The sequence below is a fragment of the Ailuropoda melanoleuca genome, chromosome 1, assembly GCF_002007445.2.
Source record: "Ailuropoda melanoleuca isolate Jingjing chromosome 1, ASM200744v2, whole genome shotgun sequence".
Classification (NCBI taxonomy): Eukaryota; Metazoa; Chordata; class Mammalia; order Carnivora; family Ursidae; genus Ailuropoda; species Ailuropoda melanoleuca.
Genome location: NC_048218.1, coordinates 135,220,474 through 135,246,538, shown reverse-complemented (window position 1 = coordinate 135,246,538; position 26,065 = coordinate 135,220,474). Strand labels below are relative to the sequence as shown.

The following is a 26,065-nucleotide window of genomic DNA, read 5'->3' as shown; positions in this document are numbered from 1 at the left end:
GTATCTTCCATTTGTATTTAGAAATGGATATTAGAGTAAATTTTCTTTTAATCTCTTGGAGTGATGTGAAGCTTGAACTAGGAATGGAGACATTGGGAATTCTCAAACTGTATATTTAAATGACATAGAAAAATTTGTGCCAGATGACTGTCATTTTTCCCTATCTGATTCTATTAACATTGCTTACAAGTTGTCTGTATTCTACTCTCCACCTCATAGTTTCTGCCTTTTCATGACTCTAATTGTCTCAGGTTCTTCTTACAACCTTCCCTCTGTGTCTGGTTGCTTCCATATTCAATTCTCCATTCCTCTAGTATTCAAAACCCCTAAGGGAGTAAATTTAATCTTTTCAGTTATGATTCAATAACAACATATTTCTACCAAAAAGAGTTATTGTAACAGGTAATGTCAGAGACTTAGGGAGTACGGACTTTGGCTAAGGTAGAGATCTCTGAACCATTAAATTGTGGTTGAGTAATATAAAACATGGCAGCAAACTACCATTCCTTTTATTCAGACAGATGCTGTGGATGTGGTGGACACTCAGAGTTTTGATGACTTCAGTCCATATTTAGCTGCCACCTGGACACCCCAGCCACATGTCCCATAGGTAGCTTGAGGAACATATGTTTCCTTTCTGGAGCAAAATCCTAAGTAGGTCTCCTTCCCTTCTATCCCCCCCCACTCCCAGTCAGTAATTTCCCTTCATCTTCCCAAAAAATTCTGTATTTCCTACCATGTCTTACGAGATGCATTATGTTTTTAAATCTGCCTGTCTTTTGATTATCCCATCATTCTGCTCTGTCAGTCACAGCCATAATCCGGGAAATCTAAATTATTTTTGCAGTATCTGTTTATTTAGCAAATATTTATTGAATACTCACTATATGATAAACATTGTTCTAGGCACTGCAGATGCAGTGATAAACAAAATAGAAAAAAGTTTACAGAATACATTGTCCATTATTAACTCAACATTGCTGTTACTTACCTTCTTGTCTTACCACTTATTGCTTTCCGTATTTTATACAATCCAAAATCACACATACTCATGTTTACTATAAATATAATCGTAAATAAATATATAAAAATTCTAACTGGAGACTTGAGATGAATGTGTATTAAATGTATATTAAAATGAAGATTCTAGGTCATCTGGGCCTAATACCATGGGAATAAGGAATGTGTTAAAAATTAAGAGTTGTTTACTTGATTTATTGTTTCAAAGCAGAAAGGGCAGTGCTGTGTAATAGACAAGAACAAAGATTGTTAAGCCAAGTTGCCCATGTTCTGTTCTTGAGCTATCTACCACACACAGATTTTTAAATAAATTTTCTCACTCTAAATTAGGAGTAATAATAGAATCTACCTCATAAGGTTATTACTAGGATTAGCTGTGCTAATATAAGAGTACATGATCTAATAAAAAATATGACATAAGTTGAAATTGTTGTATTTATCAGGTATTGTTATCAACAAATACACAAGTGTGTCCTTTCTTGGGTATAAGTAGAAGCCCAAACACAAAAGAGAAATGTTTATTCAGCCACAGAGTATTATATAAATACAATCCTAATCTTCATAATTGTTTAAGAAGTTTCAGAGATAGAATATCAGATTTATTCTAGGAATTGTGTTGCAAAAATCTTGCTATTTAATAAATCCAGAATAGATCATGGCAATGAATTTATAAATGAATTTAGGGTATAAGCAGAATTAGAAGAAATGGTTCCCAAATCATTCAAGTATCTTTCACAAATGTTTACCTTTGATTTTATAATTTAACATCCCTATTAAAATAGTACTATATGAAATTAATTGACATTTTCCCGTATAAATGTCATTCCCTCAAAAGCGTAAGTATGGGCCATTGGAAAAGATGATTCAATTAGAAAGTGGTCAATAATTTATGGATAAGATTTCTCCCAAACATTGGCCAACATGAATTCATAAAATTTAGAATGTAGAAAATATCTATTTCTATTACTAATTTCATTGTTTTACTTATTTAAAATTACATCTAGGATAATATATTAATTGAGGAATGATGCTGTTTTCTGATCTCATTTTATGAGAATATTTTGTTCAAAGTATTTCTATGCATTTTTGATAGTAGAATGTTCAACATTATTTAAACTGAATTTGGTGTCACCACTGCTCATCATTTTAACTTTACTCTTTCAGAAAATTAAAGGCAAAACCAAAAATACTCACTTACATAGAATAAGGACAATTACATTTTTTGGCTTCAGTATATATTTGCTCTCGCCATCTACTCATTGTATTGCTTCTTTAATTGAGCTTTAAAATGTGTGTGTGTATACATATATATATATATAACTTGAAATTTTAAGTTTATTCCTTTAAGTATAATTTATAAGATAAAGATTTTTTTATACAAAGTATATGAGTCCTAGAAAAAGTTTGGATTTGGGGATCAAAATGTAGAATTAAAATGTAGCTCCAACAATTTGTGTGGTCTTTGAGAAGTTACTTTATCACTAATATTCATTCTTTGCTTACCTAGAAAATAAATTTTAATGGTCCTTGCAGAGTATAGAACTTGAGTTTCTAAAGGACTTGTCAGCAGTTGTATTCATTAATTACTTTATTTGTATTTTCTTGACTTTGGTATACAACTCCTAACACAAAATCCCAGCTTCCATATAGCTCTCTTCCCAGACACTTATTTATGTGAGTTCCCAGAGGCTGTCTCATTGCATTTTCAGTAACAAATATAATTCAGCTAGCATGAACTCTCAACCAAATAATGCTGTTAGTTCACGGTGCACCTCCATTCTCCTGAGGCCATGTAGCACTGGGTGACACAGACACAGGTCTACTCTGCCACCAAGAAGTGAAACCTTTTCTGGAACTCCTCAGCAAGGCATTACCTCTGAGATCTTGAGATGCGCCAGGCTCTTTGGTTGTTTTTCAGTAAGTGGAAATAATAGTTCCCTCCCAGGTCTGCTATGGAAGGAGTAAAGCTTCTGTCTGTAATTTGAAAATTGCTTTAAATGAAATACATCTTTTAATTTTTCCTTAAACCTCTTTTTAAAAAACAACAACAACAGAAAACAAGCCAGTCCAGAAGCATATGGGCCAAAAGACAAATTGAATGACAACTTGCTGTACTTAGAAGCATCCCCCAATTTTTATCCCTGAACCTTGTTACGAAATTTATCCCTTGTCCCGCTCTTCCCAGGTCCTAAAACAAATGAAGGGTCCCCAACTCCTGAAACTGAGCCAAGTCTGTATCCCATATTTGGGTCCAGCTGGGTACTCTGCTTTACTTCCCTGTTCACACTGACATTTGTAAGTTCCTACTAGCTTGTACATATGGGATTAACTTCACTAGGCACTCACCGATAATAACAGCATCTAGTTGTTTCTATAGTTTCTTTTCTTTTTAGAGAAAAATGGACTTAATAAATGACATTTCAGAGCAAACTTTATGCACACAGCTGTTTCTGCACCATTATATAGAAATATCATTACAATATTATGTTTGTAGTATTTAGTAGGAATGACATGAAGCTGAATATTCTTGCTTTTTCAGTATGAAACTTAAAATATAAACATTTTATTCCAAGTAAATCCAGTAAGACCTTATGTTAAATGCTGTATACTTAAGCAGGCTAAACTCTCAGGATAGGAATTAGGGTCAGGATTAAAATTAGTACAGAGCCAAGCAGTGTTTGAATATATTGTTGCTATTTTTAATGATAAGCTTATATCAGTGTGCTGGCAAATGAAGTATTAACAGCATCAGGTGAATTTAAATATTGATTCTTCCAGGATATTTAAGAAATAGGATATATTCATATTCGCCCCCCTCGATTATTGGTTTGTCAACTTTTTAAGCATCTATTTGCTTTTGATCTTAAGTAAAGTCAATATGCAAAAGTTTTTTACTTATGAATGAGCACGCTTGTCTTGCTCTGTACCAGTTCCAAAGTCAGACCGTAGAGATCCAGCAGTTCTCTCCATAAATCAAGGTATTTCTATGATCTCCAAAGCAGAAAAAATATATATACAGTATAGAATGAAATCATTTCATACATCACTTCAAACCACCTATCTCATGGACTTGCCAACTACTTTTATAGTTTAGCAGAATAAAAACCTTCTAACGTTGGTTTTCCTAAGCCGGAGGGGCCAGAACTCCTGGTGTCCCAAGAGTGTGCTTGGGATGATTTGGGCTACAGTCAGTGCTTGTAGTGTGAAGATTGTATGCTCACATTTTAATCTCTGAATTGATTAAAAAAAAATTCAGTAAAAAGCATTCTCTTCTACTCATGCCTAGGAACAACCTTTTGTCTCAGTTCTGCTGAATAATGTTGTCGGAGCAAGCAGAGTGTGGACCGTGATAACTTTAAATTCAGATAGCCTTGACACTTGCTAGCTCTGAGGGCTTACCCCTGTTTCTTTACCTCTTCGAATGGCAGTCCTCCCTTCTGTAAATTGAAATAACTCTACCTACTTCATAAAGTTATCATAAGGATATGTATATAAAAGGTGCAAAGGGCACCTGACATAGGGTAGAACTAAATAAGTACTCATTTTTTTTCTTCTTCTCCACAAAATGGTCTATAGTAAAAATATTTCAATATCAATATTTGCTGCAATTTTGTTAGTGAGAATAACTGTGGAATTGCATACTCATCAAGAATAAAGGTTACCCCTCAGATTTTATTAAGATCTGATAGCTACCTTTTATGGTTTAAAAAGCCACGAATTATTTCAGAAATAAATGTGGATCATAAATCAATCATATTTTGAGGATTAACTTGTGATCTTCATGCCTGTTTTTTATTCCTTCCAGTGTGAAAATTGATGCTTTCTATTGTGGGACTTCTATTCTCTTGGTTTCAATGTTTCTTTTCTGGCTTTCTAACAGCAAAATGTCCAAAATATGAAATCCACTGTATTTAGCCTATTAGAACACAATTGTCCACACCCAGCTTGTACATAATTACCTAAAGCAAGTGGTTATAAAGGGTATTTTCAGTCCTCAAATTACTAGAACCATTAATGCTTAGATTGCATCAAGAGCTAAAAACACCTAACCATATTTTTTGACAGTTTATTCTGTGGTTGAATTATAGTATCACTAAGTAACACACTTCTCAAACTGCAAATTGCCTTAATGCTGAATGCTTTTCTCTGACTGGTGTGAAGAGGTGGTATTCTAATTTTACTTCCCCCACAATTACTATGTCAGCTCCCTTGGAAATACAGCAAGGATAGACTGATAGAGCTTTATGCAGGAGTTGTGCATCTAAAATGTTTTACTATTTAATAGAATTTATTTGTATTATTTCCTAAGGAAAAATACATTTGTAAAGATGAGTGGTTCAAAAAAAAAAAAACCCTATTTCTTTTAAATTACTGTAAAATAAAAAAGGTAGTGTGGAAGAGGTGAGTTTTTTGTTTATTTTAGTTTGTTGCTTCTGTAAGGTTTAGCAATCTTGAACAGACTGGGTACTTTTGTTGGCGTAGAAACAGTCCTTCAATATCACCATAACTGTATTAAGCACTAAAATATCAATTAGAATCTTGTGAATATTGTACCTTTAAGACCTTGGTAAACAATTTGAAGTGGTTATTCACTATCCTCAGTGGCAGATTTTCCTAAAAAGTTTTTGTAAAGAGGGGAACTTGAACAAAAGTTACAGTCCTGTTCTTCAGGGGAAAAAAAAACCTGAAAAAAAAGCAAAACATTTTGAGATAATGATAATGAAAAAAGTCATGGCATACCAGATCTGGCAAGTCAAATGAGGCTTGCTTATGAAATTACAAACTCTTACAGAGGCCAGCTTTTAAAATTAGTCCATAAAATTTTCTTTAAGTTAGGGCTGAATTGTGAACTATTATTCAAATTTTGGAATTACTTATTGTCTACAAAAACTAACATGCACGGTTTCCTTCTTTGCTATCATCTTATAGAATTATTATATTCTGTAGAAAACATAGTGTTAAAAATTCTAGAAAAACAAACATAATTCAGGGCATCATAGCAATATGCAATGATCAATGAAAGAACAACCAACAATGGCATTTTACTCAATACTTTTTAAAAATGATTTTATTTTTTTATTTGACAGAGAGAGAGTGCACAAGTCAGGGGGAGGGGCTGAGGGAGAGAGAGAGAAGCAGACTCCCCACTGAGCAGGAAGACTGCTGCGGAGTTTCGATCCCAGGACCCCGAGATCATGACCTGAGCTGAAGGCAAATGCTTAACCAACTGAGCCATACAGGCGCTCCCCTCAATAATTTTTTATTCACAATTTATTCATTCAATATTATTTGAATATCTACAGTGTGCTAAGCACTGCTTTGCAGAGGAGGTACAAGGAGGCACAGAAATGTGGTATTACCCAAAGACATTTATGATCTAGTTGTGGGGAGGGATAGTTAAAAAAAATTACAGCAAAAGTAAATATATGGAGTTCAACCCTGTGATAAATGCTATGAAACGAATAGGATATCATGAGAAAATTTATTAGTGGGGTCTATTATAGATTGTCACATCAGGGAAGCTATCACTGAAGCAGTAACATTAAAGTTGAAATACAAGTTTCAAGGAGCACCTGAGTGGCTCTGTCGGTTATGCATCTGTCTTCTGCTCAGGTCATGATCTCAGGGTCCTGGGATCCAGCCCCACGTGGAGCCCCACATCAGGCTCCCTGATCAGTAGGGAGTTTGCTTCTCCCTGTCCCTCTGCCTCTCTCCCCTGCTCATGCTCACTCTGTCTCAAATGAATAAATAAAAAAAGAAAGAAATACAAGATTCAAGTTAATCAAATGGAGAGGAAAGGAGGAGGATTGCAAGAGTCCAGACCAAAGTCATAGCATCTGCTAAAGACCCAAAACAGAAAAGAACTATAAATCTAAGTATGGTGAAGTTGAAAGGAATTTATAAGATACTAGCCCTATCATGGTAGAGACTCAAGTAGAGGGAATGCATAATATGACAATATTTTAAGAAGATCCCCCTGATTAGTCTGTGCCTGATGTATTGAATGGTGTAGTTGAATTTATTTAAAATTATGTTGCATTAGTGTGAGGATAATGTCTCAAACTGGATTGTTAGTGGTGGCAGTTGAAAGGTGTCTGTGAGTTTGAGATGTATTTTAAGGGTAGAATTAACTGTGACTTACTAAATTTGGTTAGCTGCAACAACTGGGTACTTTTCAATCAATTTTCCTATAGTTCAAATTTCAATGGTATCTTAGACTATTTTGCTTGAATCAGCTATGTGCCCTGCTTCTTCAGAAAAGATGGCTAGTTCTGCTTTCACACACACGCACACACACACTCCATTAAAGTAAGCAAGCATGCAAAATTCCCCTTTAGACTCTTTCCTAGCAGATCTGCTCTACAGTCCCCTTAACCTTGTTAGTTATTAGTTAACGTGTGGTCGTCAACAAACCTTGAACATGAATTCTCAGATTAGCATTCAATGGGTTCTGAACCTAAGGCTTTTGAGATCCCTGCAGATGTTACTCATCTTTCAATGATGAAGTATGGTATTTCAAGGATGTGGACATTTTTCAGTAAGAAAAACAGTTAATAACTTATAGTTATACCTGCATTTTTGCAGGTAAAAAAACAAATTGTAAAATACTGTTATAAGGATTTAGGAGAAGTAGAGATACCGGTGTGAAGGAAAAATAGATTTTAATACTCAAAGGAATGTTAATGATTAGCATCCTTTCTCATGCCATTCAAATGAATACATTTTTTGCCTATGAAAATATTCCAGATAATGTTAAAATTGCGTTCAGTATTCAATCACTTTATACTAAGCTTGAAAATTACAATACTGATTGCTAATTTTGGTTGAGGGGGGATATAAAGAAAAAACACAGGATTCTATACATGTATTTTAAGTCAGTGCAAGCATGCAAATTGAACATTTCAAGTCTGGTTATCCACCTTTAGGTGAAAAGCTTAGTTACAAGTAAGGATTAGGTCTTGATATTGTTATACAGAGTCCCTTTAACAAAAGAAATTGAGACATTCTCGAAAGGATTAACATTTTATGGGTCAGGATGGAGGACTATGACTTTCATTCAAATAAATATATAAGGAAAAAATCCTATAGCTAGAACACACAGCTGGCAAAAAACATCATATTCCCACATACATTTCATGTCTTTTTGACATGTGTATCTTCACTGTATACAGACTTATATGCATACAAACTTTCCCACAGAAACATGCCACATACGTAGAATTGGAATGTGTATTTTACAAATAATCCCTTCACAGACAATTCAGGCAATAAATACTAAGCAAAGTAATAAAACTATCTTTTCCTGTGGCTCATTCAATTATGCAACATTAATCTAAATAATTTTTTTCTAATAGATTATTTTGTAAATACTTTCAAGTCACAGAATGACCCAAGAACACTATCATAGCTCTAACAATAGCATTTTAAGGATTGCACTTTAAGAGGTTTGTGATTACCTGTCAGGAGGAAAAGTCTGGAAAGAGTACTTTTCTGCTATAAGGCTCACAGATGGAGACTTTAAACTTGAATTGAATCCAAATAACTGAGTAGTCATGATACTTTGGTCACCTCAGGAAATATAAACCCCATTATTTCTTTTTTTCCCCTGACGCCTCATATAAATACTGGTAACCATTGATTCCAGAGGATGATATGAAAAAAAAAAAAAGAAAGAAAAAAAAAACCCACAATAAAATGTCTTGTTATAATTTACAAAATTCTAATTGGAAAGAATTGTCTAGAAACCTTAAAAAGTTGAAATCATTATAATGTCTTCAGAAAGAAAAGGCTTTAAAGATATTTAGACGTTACATCATTCTTTTTCTTTTTAAGTTAGCCTGAGAAATATTTAAAAGCAGGTAATTTACATGTGGTGATACAGAGGCAAAGAAATTCGTAGACTCTTGCCAGTAGCTCCATCATAAATCAGATGTAGGCTTAATATGATATTTAGAACAGAAAGTGAGCTTTCTGAATCTTCCTTAACCCTAGAGTTAAAATGGATATATTTGAAAGTAATTATATTATGTTGCCTCAAAGTCAGAAAAATATGATTAATATAACTTTAACAAAATCTCAGATCTCATTAGCAAATAGAATACACACTTTAAACACTTTTCTTGGGTAAATTAGAGTAGAAATATATTTAAAACATTTGACTTCAATCTTTTTCATCTTCCCCTATATAATTAAAATAAGCTAATGAGCATACAGAAGAAGCAAGTGTTAAAGCTGAGAAGACTGCCTTTGGTAACTTCTTAAGGGCATATTTGATACAAGTTGACGCAATTTTAAATCTGCTATCCAAGAGAAATTCCCAAAGTGGAAAAGATGGCCTATTTGAGGTCAAGTGTTTTTGTCAAGTTGTTTGGGAAGAACAAGGCACACCTGCCCAAAACGCATCAACCTCTTAAAATCAAGAAGCTGTGGACTAGGAAGGTATAGAGTTGATGAAAGCTAAAATACATTCAGATTCTCCCAGAAACTTTGGGGGAACTTAAAAAAATCTATGAAAATCTAATGGGACTTGAGCACATTTGAGTCTAATTAAAAGAGACACTATTTTATGTAGTCCTGGATATGCTGATCCAGCCATAGGAAGAATTCTGCATAATGAAAATCTTGCATGGGAAAGAGTGTTGATAGATAGGTCTTGAGTTGGAAGTATGAGGTCACTGGTTTATATCCTGAGGAGAAAACCTGGACATATTCCATGAAAAACAGCTGCTTTCGTAAAATGTAATGTCTTGCACACAAATGGAATTAAACTAGCTACTGTCATTTTAAGGATTCCACAAGTCTCAAAGAGAGGTGGACGTTTGGACTCAATGCTGCATCAGCATGAAAATATAATTTTCCTTGACATAAATCAATAACGGAAGAAAACACATTGCAGTCAGAGTACATTCTTTATGACTTGAATTATTTACATTTATTGAGACTTGTGTTACGGCTTAGAATATGGACTGTGTTTTGTATTTACTTGAAATGGCTATGTATTGTATTCTTGTTTATTGGAGGTATTCTACAAATGTCAGCTAGGTCAAGAAGGTTGATAATCTGTATCCTTTATGCATTTTTACTGTGTACATGTATATTTGGAAGGGTGGTCTATCAATTATTTGAAGAGGATTGTTGATTTCTCTGAATATAGAAGTGGATTTGCCTATTTCTCTGTATAGGTCTATCAATTTTTACTTCATGTATTTTGAAACGTTTTTATCAGGTGAAAAAACATTACTAATTGTTATGTCCGTTTAAAAAAAATAAATAAATAAAAGTGCAGGGTTTTTTCCCCCCTGTCGGCCCTTGTAGAACTCCGGAGATCTGGCGAGATTTGGCTTCCTCGGGAAATGCAGCTAAGTTCTGCTGATTCCTTTGTTCGTTGAGACTGTTCTGAGGCCGGTTTCATCTCACCTACTTCACCCTGCCCCTCTCCTCTTTTTTTTTTTTTTTTTTAATGTGCTAGCCTGTCTTATTGTTTTAACATATTTACAAGGATATATTATTTTATCATTTTAACAAGGAATAATTGAAACAAAACAAAACACCGCCCATCCCGCAATTTTAGCTCCTTAATGGTTGTTTCCTACCGCCAAGATGACCCAGTCAGAGAGACCCCGGCTGTTTCCTGGCAGGTAATTCACCCTCCCCGCCTGTAACCGTGGGGAAGGGGGAAAGGCGTGGGCGCTTGTGTCCTGTTGCTGCACCCGCGGACTTGGGAGCTGGCCGGGAGGACTCAGGAGTCCAAGGAGTAGTAAAGCCTCTGTAGAGAGCTGAGGGAAATGAGCAGGTTGCCCTAAGGCCCACGTGTAGATATACCACCTTGGGGCATCCAGCAGGTGCTCAAAAAGTAACTGGAATTTGGAAGCCCCTTTCTGAGCCGTCTTCACTGGAGGTTTTGTACACCAAATCCTTCCCGTGCAAGGGGCAACGCTGTATTTAACAAGTATTTCATGGTAGCCAGCCAGTACCCCCATATGTATGATTGGGGAATATGGGGGTCCCAGAATTTGGTCCAGGTCTGAAAGGGTTGATGACAAGAGCAGGGCAGTGAATAGCTTCCTCAGTGTGAGTTCTAGGCCTGACTGGGCCACTGCCTGGGTTTGAGACCTGGGTATTGACCTCTTAGCACTGGGGCTTGGCTCTCAGACCATGCCACTCACAAGGCTTACTTCCCCCACCGTGCTGGCAGGGATGTTCCTTATCCTTCAGAAGAGCCTGCCTGCTTGGCTGACATGAGGATTCTGAATGCGCTGATCAATTAGCCCTGTCAGCCAAGAGTGCAGGAGGGAGGAATGACAGCAAGTGTGCTAAGAAGTTGTCATCTCCCATCGCAGTGCTAGTCAAGCCCGGTTCTACTCACGTAGCAAAGCATTACAAGGCAAGGACATCAGCTGACGGCCAGCACACAGCTCTGTGGCTACAGCCTTGTCAAGTGCGGTGAAGACCGAGACAGCCTCAACACGCAGGGAAGAGTTGCCCTCATTCACTGGGCCAGCTCTGGGAAGGCTCCTCGCTCTCACCAAGACAGATGGACACACTCTTAGTCCCAAGGCCTGTATATATCAGAGTAATGATATATCTATGTGTATATACCTGATACATATTATAATATATACAATGGTTATACAATATATACTGTTTTACAAGAAAGCCCTGGCCAAAAATGTACAGACACTGATATATTTTAAAACCAGAAAGGAAAAAAAAAAAGAGAACTCTTGAAACTTACAGAAAACAGAAAGTGACTTATGTTTTCAGTTCTAGTCATATGATTGCATTTCTAGGAAACTATCCAATTTTTTTTTATTCAGGTAATGCCTATTAATCACTTTTAGCTGAGTTAGACATTAAATATTTGTTACACCGATTTTATAACTTTTCTCAGTTTCTATTTACCTTATATAATTTTTCTTTAGTTTGGAAGTTTATGTTAAAAGTAAGTTAAAATCATGCTAAGGAATCTACCAAAGACATGCGGCATCATTATTACAACACTGTTACCTGACAAAAATATAAAGAATTAAAAACAACGCTAGAGCACAAAGAAAGGAATTGGTCTGCTTTAATTTTTCAGAATAATTAGCGTAGGAAATATCTATCATTTATAAATAATTTCCACCCAACTATTTTCCCCATTTAATATCCCAGTACTTATTAGTAAGTTGTATTTATGGTAATCAAAGTGGGCCATTAATATGATAGTATCTCTAAATATTTCTTGAAAATAGGAGTGCTTTTATGTAAAAAGACTGTATGTCATACAAAGTTGAGAAACAGCAGATTTAATAAAGTTTCTTTATGTGAATTTCCTCACAGCTAGACATCCAAAAGGCTTTAAGGTGTTAATTGGAAGTATAATATAAGCAGTATTCTCTCAAACTCAACTTCTCATGGAATACTTTATTCCATGGAACATCAAAGGAAATTAGTGTTTTTTGGAACACACCAGTGTTCATTCTTCCGTTAATATGTGCATTTGCTTTCATTAGGCAAAGAAATAGCTTCAGCAGTTCTTAATATATAGATAATGGCATTTAATGTCACAGAAAATATTTTCTAGCATTTGTTTGGGATATTCAAGATATTAAACCCATATGCTTGTCCAATTTTCTGTTTACCAACTACAAGAAATACTGTAGAAGGTAGGGAGAAAATAAGAGGCTGTATAATTAAAATTAAATTTCACTTAAGTAATATTTTGAACCTCAAATAGTATATGTACCTTAAAGGGGAAATTCATGGTAGTATTGTTTAACAAAACAAAAATATGTTTACTAAAAGATTGGCCATAAAAACAGTATAAAGCCAAGTATAAAAATCCAATTAAACATGTAGATTAAAAAGTGCATCTTTTTATCTTTTACACATTTATCCTTTGGTAAGAAAATATGCATTTTTATCCCCATTTTGTTACCCACGCTAAGGTAAGAGTTCTAAGGTCAGTGATAACTCTGCTGCAGTGTATATTAAATCAATGTGTGTATTTTTTCTGAATGTTACAAATCAACTACTGATAGTTCAAAAGCTCTTTCTTTCTTTGATGTCTACAAAGATGATAACCAACAGTATGTATGTAGATGATGTGCCTTTCCTGATAGACCGTCTTTTGACTTCATGTCTGTTGATAATTGGTACTTTTGCAATAATAGCATTTTCAACTACCTGAATCAAGACTTTCATTGCAATATCACTTACTGGTTCCTGACAGCTAATGAAGTGGCAAAGCAGGGCTGATAAACTCCAGAGCCTATCAAGAGGGTTGAGTGTAACATTTTTTAGATTCTGATTTACTAAATGAGGTGGAAGTCATTAAGTTCATCAAACAAACTCAGCTATGAACTTTTAAACTAATTTCTTGAGTTTCTAAAGTAGAAGTAATTTCTTCCCTTAGAATGATTAGAAATGGTAAAACAACAGTAATAATTGGGAAAGCTAGAAATTTTTTTGACTTTGTAATTCTAGTTTCTATCACTTTTGAGTCTTATCAGTAGTAGTATTTAGCCTAACAAGAAACAAATGCCTGTTTTAGATAATTGCCTTAAAAGAAAATATAAAATTAAAATAAATATTTAGAAATCTTATTAAAGGAGTATTGCCACTTTGGGACACAGCAAAATACAAAGTCTGAGCTTTCAAAGCAAGTTTCATGAGGTGGGAATACATAGGTCGCTGTTTTCATAACATTTTATTAATGTGAAGGGAAATTGTAAAAATAAATACCTATTTCTGAAGAAATGTTCCAGTTTTAAAGATATAAAATTATTTTCAATTATTTAATCCAAAACTTAGTAATAACAGTAATATTATAAATAAATGATTGGCAGAGATAATCTTTTAACTATTTACATGCCAAATAAAGTTTGGAAAATGAAAGAATTTAGATTGGTGACCTTAGATAATGTTATATGACTCTTTCATACTCACATTGAACTGCTCTGAGGGTTTCATTAGAACTTCATAGCACTAACACTTTCTCTTCTCCTGACTAGAGGCAAATTTTACCTGTTATTCTCTATGTTCAAACTAATGGGAGGGTCTCATTTTAAATGTGTGTTAAGTCAGAGATTAAAAGGAGATCATACTTCACTCTAAACAGTGTTTATTATTTATCATTCATTCTCATACTTTTATTAGTGTTTTGGCTTGGGTTTTTTTGTTGTTTTATAAGAGAGAAATGATAACATTTTTGATGAAGCATAGAAGGAATTTAATAAGAAATTGACTTAACGCTGCTTTCTTTGCCCGTTCTAAAAGAGAGAAATCTGGTTCTGAATTAGACTTTTGTTCTTGTGTGGATAAATGTCTGTGTGTCCTGCACTGGTCTAGAGAAAGTTTAGTGTCTGCTGTCCTGTTCAGCCCAGAGATGTGTTTGACTTTAATGGACCCTGGGAAAGAGAGGATTTTTGACAAACATTCTGGATTCTTAGCTTCATCCTAGGGAATTCCTGAGTTGTCCTTAGGGCTGTCAGACCAGACCTGGCCCACATTATCTTTAATTTAAATCCCAGAACATTTGTAAACATGACCCAGTCTTAGAATACACTTATAGCAGAATGTGTTTGGAAAAGAAAATTGAACAATTTCAACTTGTCTCATTTTCTATATAAGATAAAATTCTTAAATTATAATTTTTTTGTACTGAGTAAATTTTAGAACTAATACCATGAGATATTTTTGCAAAAAAAAAAAAAAAAAAAGAAGTATTTGGGCAGACCAGAATGTAGGAAAACTTGATTTTCCCAAATTATCTATATAATAATCCCATTTCCCCCTTTCCTTTGTGTATGTAGGAAAATTATAAAATGTCAATGAATCCTTATAAACCTACTTCATTAGAGCATCTATCTTCCTCTTCTTAATAAATCCTGAAATGTATCCACTCCAAAATTAAACACATTTGGGGAAAAATATTTATAGTGTGTCACCATAAATAGGATATTATTGTCACTAAGATTAGAATGAACTCAGAACACATTGTCTGATTTCATCTAGAGATGTTTTGAGTTCCTTGGTTTTCATCACCCTCCTCTCCCATCTCTCTTCCACCCCTCTACAGGGAAATCTGATTCAAACAAAATCCTTTTATGGGCAAGCCAGAAGCCTTCATAATCAAAATGTATCTATTCTGGTTAGAGGAGTGGGGCGTGCCTAGGTATGCCATATGAATGCCCTCCTCATCTCCCTCACCACCCCCCAATAAAGACAATAAAAGAAGCTCTCAGGTGAACAGCTTCTACTTCTTTAACTGACAAACTCAAATTGTGTTTGTTTGTGACACCCAGACACCATGCAATTTAGAGAATGAAGAGACTGGAAGTGGTAAGAGGAACAGGGTAAATTTTGGGTAATCTAACCCTCATGCCCTGTTATGTGCTTATAAACATGTTCATTTTATCTACCTAATCAGAAATCCATCTACTCGTTCATTTGATTAACATATAGTAAATACCTTTTTTCAACCAAATCTAGGGTTTAGGTAATTCCTGCCACCAACCACACACACCTTCTCCTCTGATTTGGTTACTTGATACTTGAGAGTGGCCATGTGATCTCCTAGACTTCCTTTTGACCTTCTCAATCTTCCAGCTCTAAGAAATAGATTCTTATATCAATCAAAAAGGGACACCCATGAACACTGAAATAAATACATTCTCCAGAATGTTCACACTTGCATGTATCAGTTTTCATCCATGAATAAGGAAGGTTTCTTTCCTCCCATAAATATATGTTGGGATGGAAATGATGGAAAAATACTGATGAAATACTCAGTTTCTTTCTTGAGTAAGAGCTCATTTGCTCAGCATTAGAAAAATTCAAATAAATCATTCTTAAGCAGTTTCAAAAAATTCTTGTAGTGGGCATATGTAACAAATAACAGGTAACAAGTGGTTCATAGAATTTAATTTTGCATATGTGAATATTTTCCACAGTTTTGTTTCTGGAAAAATGAATATACAATTTTTAAATATCAGAAAACATTTGCTCCCTTATAATCATGTGGAATATGATAGTTATTTGAAGAACACCCTGAAATATATGCTATGGTACATGTAAATAATTGACCAGGACTGCCTGAAAAATCAGGCTTCCAACTGTATTAGTTAGATAAGCCTCCTTTTTGTTTTCTTTAACTTTACTAATGATAATACAACGCTTGCTTCTCATAGGCATTAATGAACACTGGCTGGTAATGGAAACCTGCCTGTAGAGGAACCTTATAAATAATTAAGAAATAAAGACAGGAGGCGCCTGGGTGGCACAGCGGTTAAGCGTCTGCCTTCGGCTCAGGGCGTGATCCCGGTGTTATGGGATCGGAGCCCCACGTCGGGCTCCTCTGCTATGAGCCTGCTTCTTCCTCTCCCACTCCCCCTGCTTGTGTTCCCTCTCTCGCTGGCTGTCTCTATCTCTGTCAAATAAATAAATAAAAAATCTTAAAAAAAAAAAAAGAAATAAAGACAGAATCAAAAACAAAGTTTCAGTCTCTGGATTACTAGCCTATCACTCAATGCACTAAATTAAACCAGTGTGAATAATAAAAGGATCTACACTTTAATTGGAAATTTTTTTTTTTTAAGATTTTTTATTTTTTTTATTTATGTGACAGAGACAGCCAGCGAGAGAGGGAACACAGCAGGGGGAGTGGGAGAGGAAGAAGCAGGCTCCCAGCGGATGAGCCCGATGTGGGGCTCGATCCCGGAACACCGGGATCACGCCCTGAGCCGAAGGCAGACGCTCAACGACTGCGCTACCCAGGCGCCCCTTAATTGGAAATTTTTACCAACTAATTATCTTGCACAGAAATGAGTGATCCGTTGCAATGCATAGTTACATTAATCACTTTCATTCACATTAAAGCATTTAGTTGCTTTATGTAATACATTTAAATTCATTTTTATTTTTCCAAGGAGAAGTAAAAATTATGCATTATGTATGTATCTTGTGTTAGTTTTTTGTAAATTGTTAGCAACTTTTGTGTTTTGACTATATATTTGTACAAAAACTTACCAAGGATCAGGCAGCAAAAAATCAGGGGAAAAATTAAAGCCATAGTTTTTCTAGGAATTTATTAAGAAAGAACATTAACCTGAGAGCCAGGAGAATTTAGAATAACCTGACCTCTGCAGCTTTTCATTGTAGTCATTTATGCTTTTTTGTAAATGGAAGTAATCAGACCTCATAGTCTAAAGATTGTTTAGATATCAAATTCAGTAATTAAGTAGATGGTTAACCATCTCTTCTACAGATAATTAGACTCATATGGCACTGTGCTAACTTTATATCTAAGAGGACTAAAACACATATCCATGCAAATGTGTGGCATGCAATTAAAACATAAGTGTGTGTTTGATCAGAGTGGGTGGGACATCAGAAGAAGGAGTAATACCTGCTAATTCTCAAGGCTTTCATTGGAGGGATGGCTTCTAATTGTACCTTGAAGCATGAGAACAGGGAAAATCAACTAGAAGCAAGGAGGGGGCAGACAAGGTTTAGAGAAGAGTAAATTTGCTATTTCTGATAGAATTGTGGGAACTTATAGAGACAGGCATAAAATACGGTAGCAAAGGAAAATTAGGGACTGTGCCTTTATTAGGGACCCTGGGCTAAGGTAACAATGTTGGGTGCAGGTACTTAAAAGCATTGTATTTTTGAAATATGCTCTGGTCAATTTGTGTAGTGACGCCTTGAAGAATATTGAAGTTGAGAGAATTTGAAGATAGGGAACCAGTTAAACTATTGCAATTGTAGTAGTTTTTGTGTTTAATGTTACTAAACAAAACTATGAAAACTTGATTCATGTGGTTATTGTATGTAAAATGAGCATAATTGTACTTAACATATAGAATTTTAAAAATTAGCCATTTTATTATAATTTTATAGCCAGGTTGTAAGTAATTTAGGCTTTAGATGGCATAATTTTATTAGTTATTTGAAAGGAACATGTAACTAATTAGAAAAGCTAGAATATACTCTGACATGCAATGTATGTTGCTACATTTGCCTTTTTATAGATGCTTATTATTACTTACTTCACCTGAGTTTTTGTTGCACTTAAAATATATAAGCTGTTTTAAATAATATTTATTGAAACATTTGTTTCTATGTGCCAGTAATAGGTATATGCCAGGAAAAGTTTCTAGAACTAGAAATACAAAAATAAGTAACAGCATATTTTAACTCTGGAAAGAGAGCTTAAGAGATAAGGCAGCTATTAATCTACATTTTTGCATGGCACTGTGTTTTACAAAGGAAAACATGATAGACTGTCCTTAGAAGGTTGGGAGAGGCTTGACCTAGAACCTGAAAGGAGAGCAGATTCCCCTAGGCACATGAGGATGAAAATTGGAGAGCCCTGGGAGGATAGAGAGCACTAGGCTGTGGTAACTATAGATAGAACGCCACTGAGTTAATTGAAAATAATTCTCTGTGTGTATGTGGTTAAAAGAGTACCTTAAATACAGGTGTTAGTTGTGGTGGTGGTGGTGGTAGTGGTGATGTCATCTTTTTACTTAGGTTTATTTCACTCTTTATGGACATTTTCCAAAAACTTAATAACCATATAGATTCCTAGAGTTTGTTTCTGTAATAAAGCATTTGAAGATGAAAATTTTATGATTTGTTAACCTTTTGATTACTAACTCTGTACTACCTGGAATATATGAAGGTATTTGCCAGATTTCAGCATTCTATCTGAAAATGTTTCATGCTTTTACAACATTGGATATATTCTCTTAAAAATTTGTGGCTTGATATTTCTCTCTTCCTCTCTTCATTTAAGATAGATATTTTTCTCTATCTTATAATTTTCTTTTCCTCTTTTTTCCCCATGAGATTCAAAGGAAAGAGAATAAAAGTGCCTTTTTCTCAACAATAACAGAAGATTATTCTGGAGGCAGTGCTAACATGGTTTGTTGATGTAAACCTATAGAGGGAGTTCTGTTAGAAGATGATTATAATAATCAAAGAAATTATGATGAATTATGACGGTGACAATGAGGAATTGTGACAATGAGGAATTATGACAATGACAATGAGGATGTAAGCAAAAGAAAAAACACACGAAATTAGTGTAGGGTTAAACAAAGCTGAAGTGATAGAATGGATCTGTGGATGATGAAGAGGTTCTAGTTCATGATCCTTTGGATCAGTGATACCTGCAACCAATTTTAAAACATGCAGAAAGGTGATGATGTCAGTAATGGAAAGAAAAAAGGGAGTGAGTTCTGTTCAAGTCACACGAACTCTAAGATGTTTGTGCACTATCTGAATAGAGGTTTCTGATAAGACTTTGTGTGGCCTTCAGAGGGAAATCTGTCTTGGAAGATACACATTTAAGACATGTAAAATACTGCTAGTGACAAAAGAAACACTTGTAGAAAAGATTACCCATGGAGTTATTGCTGTGCAAAAAAGTTCAGGTACAGAGCATTTAAAATAATATAAAGATTTAAGACATAGAATGGGGTAAGACCAAAAGAACCTGGTCCCTGGGTCAGACGGGAGTGGATATCTTGACTTTATACCACACTAGCTCTGTGACCTAGGATATTCCCAATATCTATCTGAGTAACTTTCCTCATGAGAAAAAATGGGAATGAAAACTGTCATCTCACAGCATTATTGTTGTGGGAGACTAATGAATATACCCAGAAATCATTCAGCAGTTTTTGGCATGGAATGCTCTTCCACACCTCATTCAGCTGGTCAAAGGATTACAAAGTCTTACACATTTTTTTTAAGGCCAGGTTTAATTGTCAAGCACTTTCTCCAAGGATTGTCTACTTCTCCTTGAGTCATTAATTTATCCTTCCTGTTGACTTTCTTAGCTCTTATTATTCTCTCTGTTCATTTGGTTTTTGCTTCTCTGGGGGCATTTGTCTAATTTCCATCAAGGTTTTATTAATTTTTATATTCCATGTACTTCTTAGCCAATGCCTATGTGTTACACATATATAAGGACTGGATATATGTTGAACTAGATTAGACTGTGAGGAAATAACTTTTCACACGTTTTTCACATTATAAAAAGCGAAAAATGGATTAATATCACAGATGGGCCTGCTCTTGATGTTTTACAGGCATGTTTGAGGAAAAATATACTGTCCTTCCCTGACAGTGTGGTTCATTGTATGGCATCTAGCAGCATGGAAACTGGGCTTGAGCTGGTAATGGACCTTCACTTGTCTGAAGCTCAAATGTGGGCACCTTGTACCTTGAGCAGGGAATCTGTCCAAGGCAAGAAGCTGATTATTCAAGTCATCTACAAATAAGAAGCATCTGGCAGAGAAGGGTCCTGGCATAAATTCAATGTGTTGGGAGACATTAGAGATCAGACTATTAGCAAATATAAAGAAAAGAGTTGGAAGAACTTGGAGAAATATTCTAGGCAAAGGTGGTGGGACTATGTATTATAGAGTGTTATGTGGCCTCTGGCATAGTCTTAGAAAGTAGTTAAGGTGAGAGTTACCAAGATCAGGATGTATAAATTTGGTACATATTTTGAGTGTTTACTGATACTGAAATTAGAAGATAGATTTTTCTAAGTACATTTGAATAATACCTACCAGACTTTGTAAATTGAGAGAATATACTCAGCATCACTAAATAAATAAAATCATGTAGACACCCACTAATATTGACTCTATCCATATAATAGCAAGATGCACTGGCTAGAAATGCTAGGAATAGAGTTCATCACATTGCCAAATAGAAGTCTGTGGAAAGTTACTACCCTTCTTTATAATAGTTTTAAAATCAAGTCCTTGGAGGGGCGCCTGGGTGGCTTAGTCAGTTGAGTGTCCGACTCTTGATTTCTGCCTAGGTCATGATCGCAGGGTCCTGAGATTGAGCCCTGCCTCTGGTTCCCTCAGCAGGGAGTCTGCTTCTCTCCTTCTGCCCCTCTCCCTGGTTGTGCCCTTTCTATCTCTCAAATAAAAAGTAAATCTTTAAAAAAAAATTAAAAAGTCCTTGCTGAAATAAAAATAAAATAGTAAAAATAAGGTAAATTTTTCTACAGTATAAATTTATTCATATCTAAGGATTGTGCTTTGTGTGTGTATGTGTGTGTGTGTGTGTGTGTGTGTGTGTTCTTCCTCCTCTTTTTATTAGTTTAATAAAATGCCTCCTGTTTTCTGTGCAATGATATGGTAGTCAACAGTGCTTGTTTCTGTTGTTTTTAGAATGCAACAAAAAGTGGCCAACTTTTATTTTAGCTCCTGTTTCGCTTTGGAAATATTTTTGGTGCATGAAATTTTAAAAAGTAATCTAGGAAGCACTGAAATGTAGGATCCAAAACCTTGAACCTTAACGAACTTTCTAATATTTACAAATATCTGAATGTAGTCAACATTTAGTCAAAATGTTTGACTTCATATACATCCAGTTTTGACTTCTTTAAATGAGATCTTTGTTCTGTGAAAGGACAAATTTCAAGTCAAGGAAAAAGGTCATAAGTCTAAGCCCATGAATGAATACAGGCAATTAATTTGAATCCAGCAACTGGTGAGGGTCTCATTACCTTTCATGCTATAAAATTTAGGGGAGGGGTAAGAAAAGAGAGAAAAGAGAAAGAGAGAGAGAAGGAGAAATGCAATGGAAGTCAGAAATATGAAGAACAGTGTGGCTTTTGTCTGGATTTGAAGGTCAAGCAGTTCTTCGTCCTACTATAAAAACGACTAACTGTGAGCGGTCTTGCATTCAAGAAATTTGTATTGATTTCCTTGCTTTTTGAGAATCTGACTGGTTATTGTAATATAATCATCTGTAGAAATCTATTTTTATCCTAAAGATAATCAGACCACAGGAACATTCCAGCTTTATTCTGTAGAGATAAGTAGTCATGTATGATTTTGACATAAATTCTCCCATCTTTTTTTATTTTCATGTATTAAAATAAACACAGAAGATGAGCATCAGTTCATAAAATAATTTTTCAATATCTTAAATAACTTACCAATAGTGATTATTAACAATGTCTTTTTTTCCTTTATTCAAATAAAGCTACATTAGAGATTATGATGAATTCAGGAAAAAAGGCAGATCTGAAAATTTATAAATAAATAAGTAGAATGAAAATTAGAATTGACTCATTAGGAAAGATCATGGTTCTTCTTCCCTAATTAGTTGGTGGGATACTCTGATTAAAGAACATCAATTATAATTTCATTTCTTCTTTTGCTTGTGTTATTAAATTAAAAAGAAATATATGACATAATAAAAAAGACAACTTCCCAATTAAAAAAAAAGTAATATATGAAATGGACTTTATATGTAATTGTCTTGAATTTCACAAGACTATTATTTGGAATTGTATCATGAGAGAGTGTAATCTGTAATTGATCACTATGATGTTTGAAATTATATGAAATGATTTTCCCATTCAGAACATCTCTACACTTAACGCTTACTGTCTACATCATCTTATAATGGTGATAATAGCACTTATTGAGCACAAACTATTTGCTTCACTCTGTGATCAGTGTATCTTCCATTTTGTCATTAAACATTTCATAGACACTAAATTGTTTGGTGAATCTGGAATAAACAGAATATTTGTTTAATCACCTTTCAAATTTTAGAATAAAAATTTCATTAGAGTACTTGTCTGAAATGGCACTTTTGATTACAATCGTACATTTACTTCTCTTTACGGTTGACACAGATGTTGAGGTTAGAAGTAATGTCTTAACCAGAAAAAAAGCTGAATTATCACCCAAAAAGATTTACAAGCTTTAGCCTTCTAGGATTCATCATAGTCAAACTGATTCTGTAGAGATATAGATTGTTCTTTAATGTTTGTTGTTGTCTAAATATGAATATAGGCAAGATGTGAAAAGGTAGTGAAATATTAAACCTCTCACTATTCTGAATACTTATTTTAGTTCCAATTCCGACTTATGTCATGGTAAGAATTATAAAACAGAAGCTGTAAAAAAAAACTCCTAAAATTCTGGAGGAGTGGAGTCAAGATTGAAGTCATTTAATATCAGTTATAGCTGAATGTGTCTACATATAGGAAAAACAAAATAAGATTAAATAAGGAAATACAATATTAAAGAATATGGGATCTATCTAGATTTAGAGAAAGGGTTTCTGATTTTAGGTATTTTTGCCCTGGAAAGTGATGAGATAACCTTAGCTTGGCAATCCAGAATTTGCTGTGACTCAGTACCATGAAGGTCTTGAAAAGACTCTTTTCTCAGTTATAAAGAAATATAAAGTCCCTGGTAGGGAGGAACATCTAAAGAATGGAGTAAAAAGGAAGGATTAGACAAAATCAAGTATATTTGAAAGTGATGGAAAATACAGCTGCTAACCCATACTCCAGGAAAATATTGCCTTTTTGTTTAATGAAGTGATCCAGCAGTAACATTTTTTTAAAGTGTAGTTTGTTTCCATTGTGATGGCATACAAAAATCACTAAAGTGTTTTCTCTAAGTTGTCTGTATGGAGGAACCAGTGATTCTCCCTGAACAGATTTACAAAATTTAACCTGTAACTTATTTTTCAGTTGGGTGTACCTTTTCATTGTTTGGAATTATAATATAGATAGGCATTACATTTATTATTTAAAATTTAGGTTACAGAAGTTGGCAAACAAAAAGAATATTTCACTGTCCTTAAAATGACATTGACATTTAATAATAATGTAAATCACAGAGCATATTGCTCTTCTTATTTATCCCTTCACCTTGCAAAATTAAAATGTTAACAAGTTAGAATATTTGGTAGAAAAGTAATTTTTCAGTGTACTCCATCTGGACCTTAATTTCCTACTTCTGGTCAATATTGTTGAACATATTAATATTTTACCTCTACATATGCACACAGGTGATTGTGTGCTTAACTATGCAAACTGTTGTTGTAGGTATTTTACCTGAATTATCTAACTTCACCTTAATAGCCCTTAGAAGATATATTATTAACCCCATCTTCCAAAAACTGAGGCCCAGGTAGCCTAAGGAATTCATCTTAGTTTGCATAGCTAGTAAGTACTGTGGTGATGCTGTGTTCTGACCTATAACTGGATGACTCCATGTTCTGTAAATATAATAGCTGTCTTCCTATAACTTCTTCTACTTGATTTTTAGAGCTCCCTTATGTAATTTCTATGTGTTTCCAATTACACCCACCTTTGTGTCTTTTAAGGCATCCTCCTATTGATTAATATTTATATAATTGTCTTGGTTTAGACTCAGCTGACTTTTCAGTTTGCCTAGCTCCCTATGTATTTGGTTTCTCTTATATTAGGGTAGAATTATTATAGATTTTAGAATTGGAAGGAATGTTGAAGGGCATCTTCTCTGTTTGATAATTATTATCTCTTTGAACGGTCGTTCAGTCAGTCAGTGAGCATATCCAGTAATGTAGCCCCTGCTTCTCGTATTAGCTCTTTCCGTCCTCACACAGCTCAGGGTACCTGAAGTTTCAGTCTTGTATTGACTGTCTGTAGCATTGATTATTTGCAGTTATTTGGACACTGGCAAGGGGATAAAATTTAAATTCAGATATGGTGTAGTGAATTCTATTTTTTCTCTTTGGAGACTAACAGCTGTAACAGCTGTCATTTATTTCAGATATAACTCATATGAATGAAATTCTCCCTTCCTTCCTTTTTTTTTTTTTTTTTTGGTGGGAGTGAAGGGTAGAATAAGGCTAGCCCAGTATTTTACTGTTTTTCATGAATAAATTAGAAAATCATCTTTTAATAATTTCCTAACAATTCTTGTATTTTTGTGTATTAGATGTATAGATAAATCAATAGATAGAAGTAGACATTCAATTTAATATTTACTGACTGGTAATAAGGAAAAGAAACCATGTGAGTTGTGGATAGTGAGCTATTAATTCTATATTTCCTGATGTGAGGGAATGTTAATTCTGGTAAATAAGTCATTTATATGAATGATTGACAGTGTGATACAAACAGTAAGAGTAATTTAAGCAAAAGGTTATAAAGAAATTATTTCTATGAGAATTTCTTGGAGCTTACATTTGAACTAGCTCTTAAGCATGGATATTTTTTTGTCAAGGTGGTATATAGTTGTAGATGTCAGAAACAATGGCAGCAAAGGCTAAAAAGTGGACATATACAGAGCATGTTTTCCTGTAGGATACAGGACACGAGGGAGGAGTATTGGGTTAGGGTCTAAATTCAAATGGTAGTGACCTGGCCTTTAATGCTAAGTTAAGGAGTTTGAATTTTATCCTCCACTGAAATAACATTTTTGGTAATATGGAGAAAGCAGTAGGAGAAATTGATAAAGCAGGGAAATTTGTCAAAGGGTTGCTGAGCTGGGGTCAGGGCTAGGACAGAGGAATGGTCTGCATTGCTGCTTCCTGTCCTTGGAAAACACATTCTTCATTTTGTGGATGCTGATGAAAGGGTTCTACTATGTGTACATTGGAAAAATCTGAATCATTGATTCAGGACACAGTTTTGGAGAATACTCAACATTTCTATACCATGGAAAGGGGTTTGTGGGGCATATATACATAATTTTTATTTGAAGCAGAGAGTTAAAGAAAACGTCTTTGGTGATTATCAATAACTGCCTTTCTGAAGCAAAAGTGGGTTTACAATTGATGTAATTTTTTTGGAAAATATTTTTCTCACTTAGGTATAGGTCTAAAAGTTCACTGTTTGCCCCCTTATAGCAAAAGCAAATAAAAGAAAACAAACCAACAAAAACTGAAAAAGTGAAGTCAGATAGTAAAATTCATATAACTTACGTTTTCATAAAAACCCAACTTAGTTTCTCTGTATAGGTCTGTTATAAAATATTACAGAAGATTTAGATGGTAGAGTTAATGATTTAATGGTCAAAAGACATGTAAAAATTCCTCATTGAAAAGAAGCCTCAGGGGTGCCTGGGTGGCTCAGTGTGTTAAGCATCTGTCTTCCGCTCTGGTCATAATCTCAGGGTCCTGGTATCAAGCCCCACATTGGGCTTTCGGCTCAGTGGGAAGTCTGCTTCTCCCTCTCCCTCTGCCTCTCCCCCTGCTCATGTTCTCTCTATATATATACCTCTCTATCTCAAAT

The 26,065-nt window shown here is 34.6% G+C and overlaps 1 protein-coding gene across 3 annotated transcripts in view; it reads left to right on the top strand.

Moving 5' to 3' along the window:
• The window catches only part of SEMA3A (semaphorin 3A), a 455,650-nt gene that overhangs the window by 276,304 nt on the left and 153,281 nt on the right, over positions 1–26,065 (top strand). The window lies entirely within an intron of this gene.